The sequence below is a fragment of the Peromyscus californicus genome, unplaced genomic scaffold, assembly GCF_007827085.1.
Source record: "Peromyscus californicus insignis strain IS unplaced genomic scaffold, ASM782708v3 Scaffold_18__1_contigs__length_77618521, whole genome shotgun sequence".
Taxonomy (NCBI): Eukaryota; Metazoa; Chordata; class Mammalia; order Rodentia; family Cricetidae; genus Peromyscus; species Peromyscus californicus.
In genome coordinates, this window is record NW_026294480.1 from 19,071,549 (window position 1) to 19,087,006 (window position 15,458).

Genomic DNA, 15,458 nt, shown 5'->3' on the forward strand with positions numbered 1-15,458 from the left:
TTTTAGTTATTTCAGATAACAATTTGCAAGAGAAGACACACTTGGCTTTTTACTTATTGTTTGCATTTCCTGATGTGTTGATTTTGTTCCTTAGATACTGTGTTCTTCTATCCCACATTTCATTTGTAACATTCACCTATTCACCTGCAAATCTTTTTCTTTGTAGCTTTGGAGCCTTTCCTGAAACTCACTTTTTAGCCCAGGCTGGCCTTGAACTCACAGAGATCTGCCTGGCTCTGCCTCCTGAATGCTGGGATTAAAGGTGTATGCCACCACCACCTGGTTTACACCTACAAATCTTGATCCTAAAACATCTATCTTTCCATGACCTACATCATCACACAATTTACACCGTTTGCTACAATTGCTCCATTCATTTACCTACAAACCAACCTGCTTATTGAGTTGCTTACATTTGTGTGAATTCTGCTTCTCAAGGTACCACCAGTTATCTGGCCAAAAAATGACCCTAGTGTTTCTTTTCCACCCAAATCCTCTTAAAATCAAGTCATTCTCTGTCTGCTTCTGAGGTTAGATGCCAGGAGATGGGCTATGTATTGAGTTGGAGGTTGAAATCTAACTGCCCCCAAACATCTAAAACTTTGATTTCAGATCTGTAGGTACTAATTCAGTGAAAAAATGACTCTGCGCTCTTTTAAGCCACCAGTTTTGTTACTTTATTAGAGTTTTAGAATGTTAGACTACAATTATCTGTTATATCAGACAATGAGGGCAACACCTCTATAATGTGTTATATGTGACTCAATCTTTCTTCTTACACCTCACATTTATTTCTTTTTTTTTTTTTTTTTTTTTTTTCGAGACAGGGTTTCTCTGTGTAGCTTTGAGCCTTTCCTGGAACTCACTTGGTAGCTCAGGCTGGCCTCGAACTCACAGAGATCCGCCTGGCTCTGCCTCCCGAGTGCTGGGATTAAAGGCGTGCGCCACCACCGCCCGGCTTACACCTCACATTTAAATGGTCACTCGTGAGTGGTAATAGTATTCTTTCAAAACATCTATTAGGTAAATGTTCAGATAAAAATTTATGCTTCTTTGCAAAGCTTCACTATGTCTACTAAATTGGAAGATTGTTCTTACATCCGCCATGTTCTTTCTACAAGTCTTTAGTGTTTCTCTTAAATTAAACAATAACTATTGAAACACTAAATGGTAAGTGGTATAAATTAAAGTAAGGATAAGAAACATGGGTGTATGTAACTCCAAATTTAGAATGACTATTTTTGAAATGTGTTACTGCTATTAAAAAATGATTTAAAAATTGTGGGGTTCTTTTGGGGTGTGTGTGGTTTTATTGTCATGCAAGATTGATTACTCAAACCCATTGACCTAATTAAGGGCAAATTCACATTAAAAGTAACATAGCATTGAGAAGTCTCACATTGTATTGATGCTGATATAAATAATAATGATGCATATATTATCATTAATACACACATAATAAATAACGCCATGTCTTAAAATATATACATTCTACGGAATGACTAAATCAAAGGTACTTAACACTTCTGTAATTTATTAATGATAATAACACATAAAATACCCTTTCCTTGTAAATGTTTTTACTTTGATTATTCCTGTCCTTTGGATGAAAGGATGCTCACAGAAGTTTACCTGTTATTGAAGACTGCATAGGTATCCTTCCACATCTACATTAGTTCTTATTTCTCACATTCTCTAAAAAATATAAATATATTGCATTCAAAGGTGCTGCTTGTTCTGGGCTATAGAGGAAGTGAAATAAATGCATCACACAGTAATATATGCTTTTTGTATTGCAAGAAAATGAGGCTTTCTTTCCAGTGTGCAATAAGAGACCATAGGTTGCTGTGTACTAGGCCAGATTACTTAGTTTCACCAACAGTGGAAGGAATATAAATAATTGCTAGTTGGAAAAGATATTGTTAATCAAAAAAAAACCTTAAGAGGTAAATATTTTTCAAAAAAATTGAAATATTCTATAAATTAATCTATTATGTAAGTACAATAAAAATAATTATTAATTTCTGCTTGTTTGCAAAACAATAACTATTATGTCAAAGTTCTTAGGAGAAGTTATATTTACCTGAAAAGATCGAGTTCAAACTAAGGTTTAAACAATATATACATTTTCCACAAATTTAACCTTTTTTGTTCTCTACATATTCTTATTTCTGCTATCTTTTTCTTCAATATTCTTTTGTTATTAGTTCAAACTTAGTGCGGTGGCTCTTCTTGGGTATCAATATGACTGCATCTGGAATTGATTACTCCCCTAGTGGCTGTAACTCTTGTGAAGAAATAACTAATTAGTCTGTTTAGTAGTAGGTTTTTCAGTTTCCATGAGTATGTAAGCTTTCTCTTGTTTCTGTTGTTGTTTTGACACAGCTTCAATTCTTTGTGGTCAGACACAATGCAGGGTGTTTTTCAATTTTCTTTTATTTGCTGAGACTTGCATTGTGTCTAAGGATTTTGTAAAGTTTGAAAAGTGCCAGGCGCTGCTGAGAAGAAGGTATATTACAGTTGACATGATGTGTAAATATCTGTTAGGTCCATTTGGTTTATGATATTGTTAACCTCCGGGCTTTCTATGTTTAGTTTTTGTCTGAGTCACCTTTCTATTGGCAAAGATTCCATAATGAGATCACGATTATTATTGTGTGATGGTCAATATGCGATTTTAGTTGTGACAGTGATTCCTTCATGAATTTCTGTGTCCTTTTGTCTGATGAAAAATGCTTAAAACTGTAATGCATTCTGGTGGATTTTTTTTTTTTCTTTGAGGAGCACGTAGTATATTTAATTAGTTTTGGTTTGAAGTCTATTTTCTTCGGACATCAAAATGGCTACAGCAGCTTGGTTCTTGGTTACATTTACTTGGAATATCTCTTTGCATATGAGATGCCTTCAATTCTTGATGTTACAATGTGTTTCTTGGATGAAGCAGAATAATGGATTCCAGTTTTGCACCAAATCTGTGAGTTTGCGTCTTATTGTTGAGGCATTGATACAACTGATGTTAATTTTGTTGATTCCCTTTTGTTGTGGTGTTGTATGACTCCCCCTCTTTTGTTCTGCTGGACTGAGATTAATTATTTAATTTAATTAATTCACTCATTACTAAAAATAGATTCTTCTCTTATACAATATATCCTGACAGGTTCATCTTCCTCCACTCCTTTCTACTCCCCCTCCCTTAACCCTTTTCCCCCAGGTCTGCTCCCTGTCTCATTCTATTCAGAAAAGAACAATCCACCAAAATCAGCAACCAAACATGACAAAACAAGGCAGTATAAGACAAGGCAAAAGCCTCAAATGGAGGCTGGACATGGCGATGTAATAGGAAGAAAGAGTCCCAAGAATAGATATTCTTATAGGTAGTCACAGACACACCTGCTCCCACTCTTAGGAGTCTGACCAAAACACCAAGCTAACGGCCATAACATATACACAGAGGACCTGGTGTAGACCCATGCAGGCCTCATGTTTTCTGCTTCAATCTCTGAGAGCCCTATGAGCTCTGATTGCCAGATTCAGTGGGCCAAGTTCTCAAGGTAGCTTCCCTCCCATCTGACTTCTACAATCTTTCCTCCCTGTCTTCCATAGGATTCTCTGAGCTCTCAAGGAAGGGATCAGGTAGAGATCTCCAATTTATCACCTCCCCTCTCTGCACAAATTTGGTTAAGGTTCTCTGCACCTGCTCTCATCTGCTGCCAGAGTAAGCCTCTCTGAGGATGACTGATCTGTGAGTATAGCAGAATATCATTAGGAATCATTTCTTTTCACTCTTTTTTTTTCCCCCAGTCGTCTTTGGTTCTGTGATTCTCTGGGCTATCTAGAAACTGGTTTCTGTCCATTCAGGCCGAGTAGGACCTAGGCCTCTTTTTGTGGTGTGGGTCTCAAGGTAAACTGGACATTGGTTGGTCTCTCCCATGATTTCTGAGCCACCCTTGCTGAAGTACATCTTCCAGACAGGATTGATTGTAGGTTGAAAGTTTTGTAGCTGTGTTGGTGTCTCTGGGGATGGATCATAAGGAATGGAGGAAAAGATGGAGAAAGGCCTGTCTATATTCTACAGAGCTATGGATGAGGCTGGGTAACTGGAATTGTGGGGGCAGAAAAGAGTAAACATTTCCTATCTGATTCCTGTAGCATGAATCTTAAAAGGTCCTATTAACAAAAATAAACCCAGGGGAGCCAGGTATTGCGGTGAATTCTGAAAGGTCAGAGAAGCAGAACAAGCCACAGCTAACCTCCCCTCGCCAGCTTCTCAGCCGATACTGTTTCCTCAGACTGAAAAGCCTCTGAGTCTTCATCCGCATGGATCTCAGCTGAGCTGCTGCTTAAACTCTAAAAGCTTAAAAAGCCTCTAGTTCCTGGTCCCCACACCTTATATACCTTTCTGCTTCTTGCCATCACTTTCTGGAATTAAAAGTGCATGTCTTTCCCAAGCAAGACATGAGATCTCAAGTCCTGGGATTAAAGGAGTGTGCCACCATGCCTGGCTTCCATGTCTATCTAGTGACTGTTCTGTTCTCTGATTCCAGTAAGTTTATTGGGGTACACAATATATCAACCACAGGTTCCCATACAAGTGTGGCTTTCTGATTTTAAGGAGAGCAAGCCTGCAAGATTGGTAGCTGAAACTATGGGGTGGGTAGCCTGAGGAAACTATGGGGTGGGTAGCCTGTAGGAGGTCTACTAAGAAAGAGCCCTAGGGATGGAGAAAGGAGAGGTTGCAGCAGGTAGTGACAGAGTAGGAGACAAGACTAGAATTGGTTTTGGAGGGTGGTAAGGGGTTGAAAATTGTCTGTTTCCCTGGCTGGAGTGATCAGAGAGATTTTGGGGGTGGGGGGAGACTGTCTCAGGTCTTAGTGAGCAAGAAAAAGGGCCATACTTAACTGTTTTTATTTGATTAGTTACAGTAATTTTCTTTCCAAATCTTATATGCAAATACTATATTAGGTTATATCTCACTGCTAATCAATACATGTAAATTGAAAGCCAAGTTGTTCATTTCTAGTATCAAATTTTCTGTATGCAAAAAAGGCAGTTAAAATTGTAAAAGGTTAAATCTAATTTAATTTAGGGAATGCTCTCTAATATTAGTGTAGTTTTATAAGTAGCTGTTCATATAATAGATTTTAGCAAATACTTGAAGATTTTACTAGTTTTAGTATAGGCATAGAAAAAGAAATATAAAATCCAGACCTGTGATGGCTACTAAAACTTAAAAGAATATTAAACATATAAAAATAAAATGCAAAATGATTTGATTTTAATTTCACTTTTGGTATAGTTCAGAAAGAGTAAGAGATATACAAACATTCATGATGTAATTCATTATTGATTATTTTCAAGGAACATTACTCCATAAATCCAATATTTTAATATATCTAAATTATTCTCATCTTATTTGAGTTCTAGAAAATTAATCTAGTTTTCTTTAGATGTACAGACACATGTTTAACTTATGACTTTGAACATTGCTGATATTAATAGTAAACGTGGTGTTTCTTACTCTACCACAGACCAAAAAACTTGTTAGAGTTCCTCATTGATTTCCAGCGATGTTGCGATTTCCAGCTATAGAATTAACACTTAAATACATTGCTTTATAGGTACAATTTCAGGTCAGTATAGAAAATTAAAATAATATCTGGTAGAAAAGATAGTAGTTGGTCACAAAAAAGAACGTGTTGCCTATTCTTGTTGCAATAGAGCATGAAGATCATTTTCTGCTTCTCCTTCACATATAGCTACAAAATTTCTGAACAGAAAACACACGCACAGCATTCAGTCCTTGGCTTTGAAACTTGCTTACATTAGTTACTTCAATATTCCCCGTCTGTCAGCTCAATGGATAAACAGTAAATTTCTGTGACCATGTGTTGAAGATGGCAGCATCCCAGTATGAAATGATTCTTAATTTCTGAATCATCAGCTCAAAGATCGTGAAAAAAAGACCAGAAAAACTGTTGGGGACATTATGTGCTGTAGAAGCAAATTTCTTTAATCATACAACTGTGTGTTTGTTTCATCTTCCATAATTACTCAATGACATCTTCTACTGGTTAGAGTGTGCTTATTTGGAAGTCAGTAGAGACAATTTATCATATATCCTTATAAGCTGTCTGGAAATTGCAAATGAGAATTTCATGTTTTAAAATTATATGTTAGGATGAAAATGAAAAAAAATCTTATTAGTGTTGATCTTAAACTATTAAAATATTATTGAACATCTTTAGAATGTGTGTACTAGTCTCCTTTGTCTGTTTAGTACTATTCAATTACAGAGTTTAAACTATCTAATTTCCAAGATGATTATAGTCCATGTGAAGTTATGTCAGATATCTTCAGTCTCCTTTGTTTTTCATTCTCACAAAAATATCTTTCTGTTTTTGACATATTTTCCAGGCTCCTCTTGAATCATGATGGTAGATTATCTTTAATAAACTCATGGGGAAATACATATGATATTTTAACAAATAATAATTTGTATATCCTTATAAAGAAAAATGATGTAAATGATTAGATTTAACTGATTTAAATAGTAAAACTACAGATGTAAACATTTAACAGAAACAAATGAATTTGGCCTAAAATGAATTACTCTCATTTATTTTAACTATTTTTGTTGCTGTTGTTGTTGTTGGTGGTGGTGGCTTTTTGGAACTAGGTTTCTCTGTGTAACAGCTTTGGCTGTCCTGGAACTCCCTTTGCAGACCAGGTTGGCATCAAATTCAGAAAGATCCACCTGCCTCTGCCTCCTGAGTGCTGGTATTAAAGGTATGAGCTGTCATATTGAGCTTAATTTAATAATTTGTTATTGGATACAATGTTCTATTTTATACACATATGTTTTGTAATATTTAATTCATTTTTTTTTTCTGGTAATCAAGAGAGATTTATTTTGGGGGTAACTTACAGCCAAAAGGGGTTGGTTACAGGATCTGGGAGAGATGAGGTACCATTCAGCGGAGAACTCTGGCTTGGTGTCCCATCCAGCTTCCAGGACCACAAGGTATCCAGAAGGGCCAAACAGGTACGCACCTCAAGTATTAAGGGGCTCCCTCTCAGCCATGCCCCAAGGGCAGGTCATAGGCAGTTACCTGCTGTCACTCTAGGGGCAGTGCTTCAAGGTCAAAGCTGGAACAGCTACCCACTACAGAATTCTATACTCTTTTTTTTTTTTTTTTTATGAGATAGTAGCTTTATTTTTTTTTCCCCTTTTCTATTTTAATAAAAAGGAAAAAAAAAAAAAAAGAAAAAGGTTATAACTAACAAAAGAAAAACTATATACAAAAGTACAATGACTATATACAATATATACAAGTAATAAATGTCTAAACAATGTCTAGTCCAATTGTATTTGACAAATTCAGAGAAAATAATTTCATTATCTATCCTATTTTGTTAAGTCCAAAATGTATCTAATTCACTTTCTATCCTAATTAATCTTCAACTATAACTAACTAACCTTCAACTATAACTAACTAATCTTCAACTCCCTCAGAGACCCAAGAAGGAAATAATATTAGCTAACAAAAATAAAAACAGAAAGTGCATGCAAGCAACTTCCAAAAAATTTGTGAGTTGACAGAAACAGCCAGCTGCCTGGACAGTCACCTGAGGTTTCTCCACAGTGTTATTTAATTCATTTTTAGTATTACTCTTTCATCAATTTTTTATGTTTTATTATAAACATTAAAATCTATCTTCTGGTATTATGAAATATTCACTGCATAAATTATTATTAAGTTCAACTAAGTGAAATGCCTCTTCTATGAAGTAAGAATTACTATTTGATAAATTCAAATGTATTGTGGATGGAACTCCATGGATGAACACTTGCTCAGAAAATGCAAGTACTAGAGTTTTAGACACAGCAAGATAACAATAAAGCAATAATGTTTGTAAATAAAATGATTAAATAATGCTTGTGAATGATGTAATGAGGGAATCATCAGATGGCATTTGGATGAATAAAATAGCAGATCCATTAAGTAACATTATTTAATTTCCTAAAGTTATAATAGAACTGACATAAGCCATGTGTGTCATAACTAAGTCAAAGAAAATAATAAAAAGAAACAATACCACATTAAAAAAAGTTTCTTCATACTGAAGTTTAGACAAAGAGTATGTATAAATGTGATTTTTCCATTTCTCTCCTTATGTTTTTTTTTTTGTCTTTTGTCTGTCCTGTTGTCTGTGGACTATGTTTTGCTGTTGTGTGTGTCTGATGTCCCTCTGTTCCCAACAAAGGACTTTCTTCTGTATTTAGTGAACAGCATAGAAAAGCAGGTATAGGAAAGAAATGATTATTTCTTTTCTACAGAAATATTTAACAGAGTTTGACTAGGGAAGAAGTTACTAAAGTGATCCTAACTGACTGAGAACAAGACTCAAGACCACAGATACTATCCTGCATCCATGTGTTTCCAGCCTTAATTATAAATATTTGTTTTCTTTAAAGTTTCTTTGAAATGTCAAGAGCATGAGAGGATACAGGAGTAATGATATTAAAATAATGTGTTTATCTTAGGTTATCAAAATTGATTATGTTTTTAGATTATAGGAATATATGTTCTATTTTGATATATTATGGGAAGTTCAAAGCATAGTAAGGTTCATTATACTGTATTCTTAAAGATAAGGTAAACTAAAACAGTCTGAATACCCGGTGGGGAAACAGTGAGTTAATAGTTAAAATGGTCTTAAGATATATTATTAACTTGGTTCCAAGGAAGTCTTAAGACATATTATTAACTTGGTTCCAAGGAAGTAAGAGTGGAAGTATTTCCAGAATAAGCTAACTCTGTAGAAAGTAGAAAGTGAAATAGCATATTGATGAGACATTTAACTTTGCAGGTGATTTATTTACTTGAAGTTGAAAATGCTTTATAAAATGAATACCATACGTCTTTCTCTAACACAGTATATTAAACATATCATTCTTCCCATCTAATTTTTACTCTATTTTTAAAGTGTATCTGACAGAGAAATGGGGTAAATTTATTTAACTGAATCATACTTTACAATGATTTATATCCTGTCTTCAAAATGCCTACCTATTTAAAATTCATAAGACTTTTGCCTTATTTTCTTCATTAAGATCTCACTAATATTTCCCCATGTTTCTGATCATTTTCCAAAATCTGTTGCCCCCTATAAGTTCTTTGCTTAAATCATTGTATTTGCTGTTAATATTTATCTACACCATAATATAAACATCTTATATGGCTTCCATATTTGTTCTAAAACTAACTTTTTAAAATTTTGAATCTCTTAAAGTTTTAGAATTTATGTTTGTAAGAATTTTACTATTAACAGTATGTGTTGTAATGTGAGGTAGATCTCTGATTTCCACATCCCTAATTACTATCTGTTCAGCACAAACAATGCCAATACAGTATTGTCTTTATGACTCAGGCTTTATATTGGTTCCTACACACACATCCTCTAAATACAGGGTTTTTGCCTTTCTAAATTGTTTAGATCACTTAAATCTTTTTCTTTCTTTAATAATTTATTTAACTTCATTTTATGTGTACTACTGTGAAGATGTCAGATCTCCTGGAACTGGAGTTACAGACAGTGGTGAGCTGCCACGTGGGTGCTGGGAATTGAACCTGGGTCCTCTGTAAGAGCAGCAAGTGCTCCTAATCCCCAAGTCATCCCTCCCGCCCCAATTTGTATCCTTTCTATGCAATTCAAAAACCAAAATCAGAATCTCCATTTCATAAATGAAAATGAATAATACAATTACAATTTTAAGTTAGTCATGTTAAAGATAATTGACATCTTTTTCTATTATTATTATTGTTGTTGTTGGGTTTTTTTTTTTTTTTGAGACAAGGCTTCTCTGTGTAGCTTTGGAGACTTTCCTGGACTTCACTTTGTAGACCAGGCTGGCCTTGAACTCACAGAGATCCACTTGCCTCTGCCTCCCAAGTGCTGGGATTAAAGGCATGTGCCACCACCGGCCAGCTCTATCAGTATTATTATTATTGTTTTACATCCCAACCAGTTTCCCCTCCCTGCTCTCCTCCCAGTGCCCCCAACACGGCCTCTGCCACTCCCTACCCACCATGTACTCCTCATTCTTTTCAATTCAGAAAAGCACAGTCCTCCTATGGCTATCAACCAAACATGGCACATCAAGTTCCAGTAAGACTAGGCATTTTCTCCTGTATTAAGAATGGACAGTGAAACCCAGTATTAGGAGTAGGATTCCCAAAAGCTGGTGAAAGAGTCAAAAACAGCCCTGCTAACACTGTTAGGAGTCCCAGAAGGAGACCAAGCTACACAACTATAACATATGTGCAGAGGGCCTTGGTCAGTCCTGTGCAGTTTCTCTGGCTGTCAGTTCAGTCTCTGTGGTCCCCCATGAGCCCAGGTTAGTTGATTCTGTGGTTTTTCTTTTGGTGTCCTTGACCCCTCTGGATCCTACAACCCTTTGCTGGAGTCATGCTCATAGATTCCTGCGAGTTTCCATTGCACTAGATTTCTAGCTTGTCCTTGAGATGTCCTCCAATTACAGTTGTCTCTCCCAGTGTTCTCTCTCTCCATCCTCCCCTCACCTGATCTTTCCTGTTCCAATCCCCACTTCTCTACTTCCCCAGTCCCACACCCAGCACTCCTGCACCCGTGATGTCTATTCCAGGTACCATTCTATTCCAGTTACCATTCCTAGGTTAATCATGTGTCCCCCATTGAGAACTCCTTGTTTCTTATCTTCTGTGGGTCTGTGAATTGCAGCATGCTTATGATTTATTTTACAGCTAATATCCAATTATGTAAGTGCATACCCTGTTTGTCCTTCTGGGTCTTGGTTACCGCACTCAGGATGTTTTTTTTTTTTTCCTAGTTCCATCCATTTGCGTGCAGATTTCCTTGTTTATAAAAGCTGAATAATACTTCATTGTTTAAATGTACCACATTTTCTCTACCCATTCTTGTTTGAGGAACATCTAGGTTATATCTAGTCTCTGGCTATTACGGAGGAGTGTTCCCATTGCTCCACATCCTCACCAGCACAAGCAGTCACTTGTGGTTTTGATCTTAACCATTCTGCAAGTGTAAGATGGAAACTCAGAGTCATTTTGTTTTGCATTTCTTAACAACTAAGTATATTGAACATTATTTAAGTAATTATCAGCTATTTGAGATTGTTATGTTGAGAATTCTCTGTTTAGATTTGTATTCATTTTTTAATTGGATTATTTGGTTTATGGGTTTTTATGTATAGTTTCTTGAGTTGTTTATGTATTTTGGAAATTAGCTCTCTATCAGATGTGGGATTGGTGAAGATCTGTTCCCATTCTGTAGGCTGCTGTTTTGTCATTTTGAAGGTGACATTGACTTTACAGCAGTTTTTCAGTTTCATGAGATCCCATTTATGTATTGTTGATCTTAGTACCCATGTTACTGGTGTTCTGTTCAGAAAGTTGTCTCCTATGCCAGTGAATTCAAAGCTATTCCCCACTTACTCTTCTATAAGGTTCAGTGTGACTTCTTTTATGCTGAGGTTTTTGATCCATTAGGACTTCAGTTTTGAGAAGGGTAATAGATATGGACCTATTTACATTCTTCTACATGCTGAGATCCAGTTACACAAGCACTATTTCTTTTTCCACCTTATAGTTTGTCTTCTTTGTCAAAAAACAGGTGTTCATAAGGGTGTGGCTTTATGTCTGGGTCTTTGATTTTATTACATTGATCGATTCATTGTACAAGATTTTTTTTAGCTACCCTGTTTTATTTTTTATATTTTCCATATGTATATATGTATTGTTCTTTCAAGGTCTGTAAAGAGTTGTGTTGGAATTTTGATTGATATTTCATTGAATGTGTAGATAGCTTTTAGTAAGATGGCTATTATGTTACATTAATCCTACTGATCCTTGAGCATGGGAGATCTCTCCATCTTCTGATACCCTCTCAAATTTCTTTCTTGAAGATTTTTGTTAGATGGGTCTTTCACTTGCTTGGTATAGTTACAAGGTATTTTATCATATGTGTTGCTATTGTGAAGGGTGTTGTGTCTCCAAATTTTTTCTCAGGTCATTTATCGTTTGTATATAGGAGGGACACTGATTTCTTTTCAGTTAATCTTGTATCCAGCCACTTCACTGAATATATTCATCAACTGTAGGAGTTCCCTGATAGAACTTTTGGGTTCACTTATGTATACTATCATAGCATCAGTAAATAGCAATACTTTGACTACTTCCTTTCCAATAAGTATCCCCTTGATCTCCTTTAGTTTTCTTATTGCTCTGGCTAGAACTTCAAGTACTATATTGACTAGATATAGAGAGTGGACAGCCTTGTCTTGTTCATAATTTTAATGTAATTATTTTAATTTCCTATCCATGTAATTTGGTGTTGGCTATCAGCTTGTTTTATACTGCCTTTATTATGGTTAAATATATCTCTTGTATCCTTGATCTCTCTAAGACTTTTATTATGATAATGTATTGGATTTTGTCAAATGCTTTTTCAGCATCTAATGAGATGATCATTTTTTTTTCTTTAAGTTTGTTTATATGATGCATTATATTGACAAACTTTCACATGTTGAACCACCCCAGCATCATTTCAATAAAGCCTAACTTGATCAGGATAGATCATCGTTTAACTTGATCAGGATAGATCATCGTTTTTATATGTTTGGAAATTGATTTGTGTGCATTATTGAGTATTTTTAGTTCACTGTTCATGAGGGAAATTGGTCTGTAATTCTCTTTCTTTGTTGAGAGAATATGTTGTTTCAGTATTAGGGTGAATGTGACCTCAATAAATGAGTTTGAAAGTATTCATTCTATTTCCATTTTGTGCAATAATTTTTGGAGTCCTGTTATTATGTCTCTCTTGAATGCCTGATAGAATTCCACACTAAAGCCAATGAGAGGGCAGTAAAGCAAGGCAATAAAGGCGTAGGTAGACAGGCAGTAACTCGCATTTGGAAGCTGTAGAGCTGGTGAGATAAGGTTGGCTGTTGGCTTTTCCTATTTCCCTGATCTCTGAGGCTTTCACCCCTGACTCGATGTTTTTTATTTAATAAAACCATTTAAAAATTCATCTACAAAAATGCTCTTCAAATCTCTAACTCTTTTTTACTTTTGTTGACTGCAGTAAACTTATTTCTCTTGGGCTGGTTCCATTTCCACTTGGCAGCTCTCCTTGGTAGATATTCCATGACTCTGGCCTCTCTAACCTATCATGGTCTTCAAGGCAATCCAGGCTTCAACTGCACAGCTTCATGCTGTGATCTCTCTAGGCCTCCATGCAGGGACACACCTGACATAAACCTGGCATCAGAGGTTTTCCTCAGTCACAGACCGAGACTCCACAACTACTTTCTTCTATCCTTCAGTCTAAAGCCACAGTTATGTGGCTGAAACGGCCAAGTTTTTCTGCTTGCTGTGGCTGGACCATGACCCCGTGTTCATTTATCTTCACCACCTTCTGTTTAATATGGGTTTGTTCTGTCTTAGTTTGGGTTTTATTGCTGTGAAGAGAAACCATGGCCTTGGCATTTCTTATAAAGAAAAACATATAATCAGGGCTGACATTCCAAGACAAAACCATATTAAACAATACCTATCCACAAATCCAGCCCTACAGAAGGCTCTAGAAGGAAAAATTCCAGGCAATAGATAACTCCACAGCAGTAAATCCCAAAGAAGAGAAATACACACACACTGTGGGAGCCCGTTCTCGGGTTCCTCGTGGCTTTACCCAGCAGGTCCTCATAGAGGATGATTAGGACCACGGGCCTGAGTGCAGGTGTCTGAGATGGTCTGCACTTGGCTGTGCTGGGGGAGGAGGTCTTTTGCTCCACCACTTGGAGTCTCTATAAAAACCCTGGAGCAGAGACAGTCGGGGCCCGTTGGAATAGGTTCCAGGCCCTCTCGAGGCTATCCTTTATTTTCTATCTGTTTATCTCCGCGATATTCTCCGCAATAAATCCTTCTATCTAATATTTCCTGCTGCTCGCACTCAAGAAAACTCTGGGGAACTGTGGGGGTGGTTGGGTAAACGCCCCACAACACACTACCACAAAAAGTTGAAATTAACAACCACTGGTCATTAATATTCATCAATATCAATGGACTCAATTTACCTATAAAAAGATATGGGCAAACAGAATGGATATGAAAGCAGGAGCCATCTTTCTGCTGCATAGAAGAAACATACCTGAACTTCAAAGACAGACACTACCTCAGAGTAAAAGTCTGAAAAAATACTTTCCAATCAAATGGCCCTAAGAAGCAAGCTGGTGTAGGTATCCTAATATATAACAAAATAGACTTCAAAATACAATTAATCAAGACAGATTGAGAAGGACATTACATATTCATCACAGGAAAATCCATCAAGATGAAGTCTCAATTCTGAACATTTATGTCCTGAATACTAGGGCACCGAGATATGTAAAAGAAACACCACTAAAGCTTAAATCACACATCAATGCCAACATATTAATAGTGAGTGACTTCAACACCCTACTCTCACCAAGGGACAGATCTGCCAGACTGAAATTTAACAGAGAAATAAGGGAACTAACAGATGTTATGACTCAAATGTACTTAATAGATATCTACAGATATTCCACCCCAACAAAAAAGGAATATACTTTCTTCTCAGCACCCCATGGAACCTACTCTATAATTGACCGCATACTCAGTCACAAAGCAAATCTCAACAGATACAAAAAATTTGTTTTTATTTTCCTTGCTTTTATTTTGGCAGAGGGAGAGGAGAGAAAGAGGGAGAGGAACAGAAGACAGAAAAAAAGTGAGAGAGAAGATTAAGTTGGGTGGGAAAGTAAGTGAAGAAGATCTGGAAGATATTAGTGGATGAGAAAGAATATGATCAAAATATCGTGAATAAAATAATTTTAATGGAAATAAAATTATTTAAAAGTAGTATATGACCTGAGACAGGTGTGTCTCTATGTGTTTGTTTCTTGTGGTTTTTATTTTTCATTTGTTTAATTCTAGTTTGTTTCACTAAATTTCTGTGTGTTTTTTCTTGATGCTTCTTATACAGTATATACAAAAATACCACTAATTTTGTCCCCAAACAGAGTTTGTCAATATTTGGAAATAGTGTTATTAGTGCTTTTGAGAAATGCATTCTTATTTTGTGTTTTTGCCTGTTACATACAAACATAATTAGGTTTGGTTACATTGCCTTGTTTTCCTATGAACACGCTAAATACAATTTTGTAATATCTTGTAAAACAATTATGTAAGAAACTTTAAATATCTAAGCTCAGACAATTTTACTGACTCTGTAACTACTGGAACATAATCATAATGAAAGCCAACTAGAAGGGTAAACCTGTTATCTTGCTTTTGAGTTTGGTGAAAATTTCAATCTTTTTATAATGAATATAAAACTTAATGAAGGGTTTTGATCACTGTCATTTATATTACCTAGGCCAT